A 6000-nucleotide genomic window follows, 5' to 3' on the forward strand; every position below is an offset into this window, starting at 1 on the left:
TGTGCTAAGTGTGGGGCCCACCAAGCCCGTGCCCACTCAGACCCTACACTGGCCGGCGATCACCCACAGCCCTGCTCCTGCTAGTGCCTCTCCCTCCATACCTCCCTGCAAGCAGAAGGAGCTGGCTTCAGCCTCTGCCAGCCCCAGAAAGGGGTGCCCACAGCACAGCAGTGGGCTGAAGGGCTCTTCCAGGGCAGCCAGAGCAGACACCAAGGCCAAGGAGGCACCAAGAGCAAGCGAGGGCTGCTAGCACATTGTCACCTCTTTACTAGGTACACAACTCCAGTGACCTGGAAGTCTCACTCCCATCTCCAACAGCAGTCACAGCAAGACCCGCCCAAGGATACTCTGAGCTCACACAGGCCTATACCACTGCCATCTGATGGGCCTTCCTTATCCACCCTGGTAGAAGAAAACAAAGAACATTTAACCTTGGGAGTTCTGGGGTCCCATCCACTGTTGGTATCTCTTCACACTACTACAGCTGATGTGTTCTGGAAAGTGCCATCTCCTGGCAGGAGGCCAAGCCGCACAAAAATAGATCATTAAACCACCAAAGCTAGGACCCTCAAAGAGTTCATTGCACCTTCTGCCACCTCTAATGGAACAGGCACTGGTATCCACAGCTGAGAGACTCATAGATGGTTCACATCACAGGATTCTGTGCAGACAACCCCCGGTACCAGCCCAGAGCTAGGCAGACTCACTGGGTGGCTAGACCCAGAAGACCAGAAGAGAGACAACAATCGTTGCAATTGGGCTCACATGAAGTCACATCTACAGGAAAAGGGGAAGAGTACTACATCATGAGATCACCCCATAGGACAAAAAAAAATCTGAATAACAACCTTCCGCCCTAGACCTTCCCTATGACATAGCGCACACAAATGAGAAGGAATCAGAAAACCAACCCTGGTAATATGACAAAACAAGACACTTCAACAACCCCCAAAAATCATACTAGCTCCCCAGCAATGGCTCCAAAACAATAAGAAATTCCTGACTTATTATTATTAATTCCTGAAAGAATTCAGGAGATTAGTTATGAAGTTAATCAAGGAGGCACCAGAGAAAAGTGAAACCCAATGCAAGGAAATCCAAAAACATGGTGCAAGAATTGAAGGAGAAATATTCAAGGAAATAAACAGCTTAAAGAAAAAAACAATAAAAAATTCCAGAAACTTTTGACAGACTTTTAGAAATGTGAAATCCTCTGTAGAGTCTCAGCAATAGCACTGAACAAGTAGAAGAAAAATTCAGAGCTCAAAGACAAGGTCTTTGAATTAACCCAATCTAACAAAGACAAAGAAGAAAGCCTCCAAGAAGTCTGGGATTATGTTAAACAACCAAACTTAAGAATAATCAGTGTTCCTGAGGAGGAAGACAATTCTAAAAGCTTGAAAAACATGTTTGGGGGAATAACTGTGGAAAACTTCCCAGGCGTTGCTAGAGATTTAGACATGCAAATACAAGAAGCACAAAGAACACCCAGGAAATTCATTGCAAAAAGATTTTTACCTATGCACATTGCCATCAGGTTATCTAAAGTTAAGATGAAGGAAAGAATCTTAAGAAGCACCAGGCAACCTATAAAGGAAAACCTATCAGGTTAACAACAGATTTTTCAGCGGAAACCATACAAGCCAGAATGGATGAGGCCCTATCTTTAGCTTCCTCAAACAAAACAAGTATCAGCCAAGAATTTTGTATCCAGCAACACTAAGCATCATATATGAAGGAAAGATTCAGCCATTTTCAGACAAACAAATGCTGAGAATTCACCATTACCAAGCCAGTACAAGAACTGCTAAAAGGAGCTCTAAATCTTGAAACAAATTCTGGAATCACATCAAACAGAATATCTTTAAAGCATAAATCACACAGAACCTATAAAACAAAAGTACAAGTTTAAAAGCAAAAACAACACCACCAAAAAAATAACCAAAGTACACAGGCAACAAAGAGCATGATGAATGCAATTGTACCTCACATTTCAAAACTAACATTGAGTGTAAATGGCCTAAATGCTCCAACTAAAAGATACAGAACCTCAGAATGGATAAGAACTCACCAACCAACTATCTCCTGCCTTCAGAACACTCGCCTAACACATAAGGACTCACATAAACTTCAAGTAAAGGGCTAGAAAAAGACATTTCATGCAATTGGACACCAAAAGCAAGCAGGGGTAGCTATTCTTATATCAGACAAAGCAAATTTTAAAGTAAGAGAATTTAAAGGGCACAAAGAGGATCATTATATAATGGCAAAAGGTCTTGACCAACAGGAAAATATCACAATTTTAAACACATATGCACTTAACACTGGAGCTCCTAAATTTATAAAACAATTACCAATAGACCTAAGAAATGAGAGAGACAGCAACACAATCATAATGGGGGACTTTAGTACTCCACTGACAGCACTAGACAGGTCATCAATACAGATAATCACCAAGGAAACAATGGATTTAAACTATACCTTGGAACAAATGGACTAGATATATAGATAGATGATAGATAGATAGATAGATAGATAGATAGATAGATAGATAGATAGAACATTTCATCCAACAATTGCAGGATGCACATTTTATTCAATAGTGCATGGAACTTTCTTCAAGTTAAACCATGTGATAGGCCACAAAACAAGTCTTAATACATTTAAGAAAACTGAAATTGAAGTTTGCTGGAGATCCACTCCAGACCCTGTTTGCCTGGGTATCAGCAGTAGAGGTTGCAGAACAGCAAATATTGCAGAACAGCAGATGTTGCTGTCTGATCCTTCCTCTGGAAGCTTCATCTCAGAGGGGCACCTGGCTGTATGAGGAGCCAGTCAGCCCCTACTGGGAGGTGTCTCCCAGTTAGGCTACTCAGAGCTCAGGGAACCACTTGAGGAGGCAGTCTGTCCATTCTCAGATCTCAAACTCCATTCTGAGAGAACCACTACTCTCTTCAAAGCTGTCAGACAGGGACATTTAAGTCTGCAGAAGTTTCTGCTGTCTTTTGTTCAGCTATTCCCTCCCCCAGAGGTGGAGTCTACAGAGGCAAGCAGGCCTCCTTGAGCTGCGGTGGGCTCCACCCAGTTCAAGCTTCCTGGCTGCTTTGTTTACCTACTCAAGCCTCAGCAATGGCAGACACTCCTCCCCCAACCTCATTGCTGCCTTGCATTTTGATCTCAGACTGCTGTGCTAGCAGTGAGCAAGGCTCTGTGGGTGTGGGACCCTCCAAAGCAGGTGTGGGATATAATCTCCTAGTGTGCTATTTGCTAAGGCCATTGGAAAAGCACAGTATTAAGGTGGGAGTGTTCCAATTTTCCAGGTACTGTCTGTCACAGTTTCCCTTTGCTAGGAAAGGGAATTCCCTGACCCCTTGTGCTTCCTGGGTGAGGTGATGTCCTGCCCTTCTCTGTGGGTTGCACCCACTGTCTGACAAGCCCCAGTGAGTTGAACCTGGTACCTCATTGGAAAAGCAGAAATCACCCATCTTCTGTGTCGCTCATGCTGGGAGCTGCAGACTGGAGCTTAGGGTCCTGACTGTTAGAAGGAAAACTAACAAACAGCACATCCACACCAAAATCCCATCTGTATGTCACCATTGTCAAAGACCAAAGGTAGATAAAACCACAAAGATGGGGAGAAACCAGAGCAGAAAAGCTGAAAATTCTAAAAATCAGAGTACCTCTTCTCCTCCAAAGGAATGCAGCTTCTCACCAGCAACAGAACAAAGTTGGATGGATAATGACTTTGACAAGTTGCAAGTTGAGAGAAGAAGGCTTCAGACGATCGGTAATAATAAAATTCTCCAAGCTAAAGGAGGATGTTCAAACCCATTGCAAAGAACCTAAAAACCTTGAAAAAAGATTAAATGAATGGCTAACCAAAATAACCAGTGTAGAGAAGTCCTTAAATGACCTGATGGAGCTGAGAACCATAGCACAAGAACTACCTGACACATGCACAAGCTTCAGTAGCTGATTGGATCTAGTGGAAGAAAGGGTATCAATGATTGAAGATCAAATGAATGAAATGACATGAGAAAAGAAGTTTAGAGGAAAATAAAAAATAAAAAGAAATGAGCAAAGCCTCCAAGAAATATGGGACCATGTGAAAAGACCAAATCTATATCTGATTGGTGTACCTGAAAGTGACAGAGAGAATGGAACCAAGTTGGAAAACACTCTTCAGGATATTATCCAGTAGAACTTCCCCAACCTAGCGAGGCAGGCCAACATTCAAATTCAGGAAATACAGAGATTGCCACAACTCCAAGACACATAATTGTCAGATTCACCAAAGTTGAAATGAAGGAAAAAATGTTAAGGGCAGCCAGAGAGAAAGGTCAGGTTACCCACAAAAGAAAGCCCATCAGACTAACAGTGGATCTCTTGGCAGAAACTCTATAAGCCAGAAGAGAGTGAGGGTGAATATTCAACATTGTTAAAGGAAAGAATTTTCAACCCAGAATTTCATATCCAGCCAAACTAAGCTTCACAAATGGAGGAGAAATAAAATCCTTTACAGACAAAAAAATGCTGAGAGATTTTGTCACCACCAGACCTGCCTTACAAGAGCTCCTGAAGGAAGCACTAAACATGAAAAGGAACAACCAGTACCAGCTACTGCAAAAACATGCCAAATTGTAAAAACCATCAGTGCTAGAAAGAAACTGCATCAACTAATGAGCAAAATAACTAGCTAACATCAAAATAACAGGATCAAATTCACACATAAAAACATTAACCTTAGATGTAAATGGGCTAAATGCTACAGTTAAAAGACACAGACTGGCAAGTTGGATAGAGTCAAGACCATCACTGTGCTGTATTCAGGAGACCCATCTTACCTGGAGAGACACATATAGGCTCAAAATAAAGGGATGGAGGAAGATCTACCAAGCAAATGAAAAAAAAAAAAAAAAAAAGGAGGGGTTGCAATCCTAGTCTCTGATAAAACAGACTTTAAACCAACAACGATCAAAAGAGACAAAGAAGGTCATTACATAATGGTAAAGGGAACAATTCAACAAGAAGAGCTAACTATCCTAAATATATATGCACCCAACACAGGAGCACCGAGCTTCATAAAGCAAGTCCTTAGAGACCTACAAAGAGACTTAGACTCCCACACAACAATAATGGGAGACTTTAACACCCCACTGTCAATATTAAACAGATCAATGAGACAGAAAGTTGACAAGGATATCCAGGAATTGAACTCAGCTCTGCACCAAGTTGACCTAATAGACATCGACAGAACTCTCCACCCAAATCATCAGAATATATATTCTTCTCAGCACCACATCACACTTATTCCAGCATTGACCACATAGTTGGAAGTAAAGCACTCCTCAGCCAATGTAAAAGAACAGAAATTATAACGAGCTGTCTCTGAGACCACAGTGAAATCAAACTAGAACTCAGGATTAATAAAAGCACTCAAAACGGCTCAACTACATGGAAACTGAACAACCTGCTCCTGAATGACTACTGGGCACATAATGAAATGAAGACAGAAATAAAGATGTTCTTTGAAACCAATGAGAAAGAAGACACAACATACCAGAATCTCTGGGACACATTTAAAGCAGTGTGTAGAGGGAAATTTATAGCACTAAATGCCCACAAGAGAAAGCAGGAAAGATCTAAAATTGACACCCTAGCATCACAATTAAAAGAACTAGACAAGCAAGAGCAAACACATTCAAAAGGTATCAGAAGGCAAGAAATAACTAAGATCAGAGCAGAACTGAAGGAGATAGAGACACAAAAAACCCTTCAAATCAATGAATTCAGGAGCTGGTTTTATGAAGAGATCAACAAAAGAGATAGACCACTAGCAAGACTAATAAAGAAGAAAAAAGAGAAGAATCAAATAGATGTAATAACAAATGATAAAGGAGATATCACCACCGATCCCACAGAAATATAAACTACCATCAGATAACACTATAAACACCTCTACACAAATAAACTAGAAAATCTACAACAAATGGATAAATT

Source organism: Macaca thibetana, chromosome 5 (assembly GCF_024542745.1).
Source record: "Macaca thibetana thibetana isolate TM-01 chromosome 5, ASM2454274v1, whole genome shotgun sequence".
NCBI classification, from domain to species: Eukaryota; Metazoa; Chordata; class Mammalia; order Primates; family Cercopithecidae; genus Macaca; species Macaca thibetana.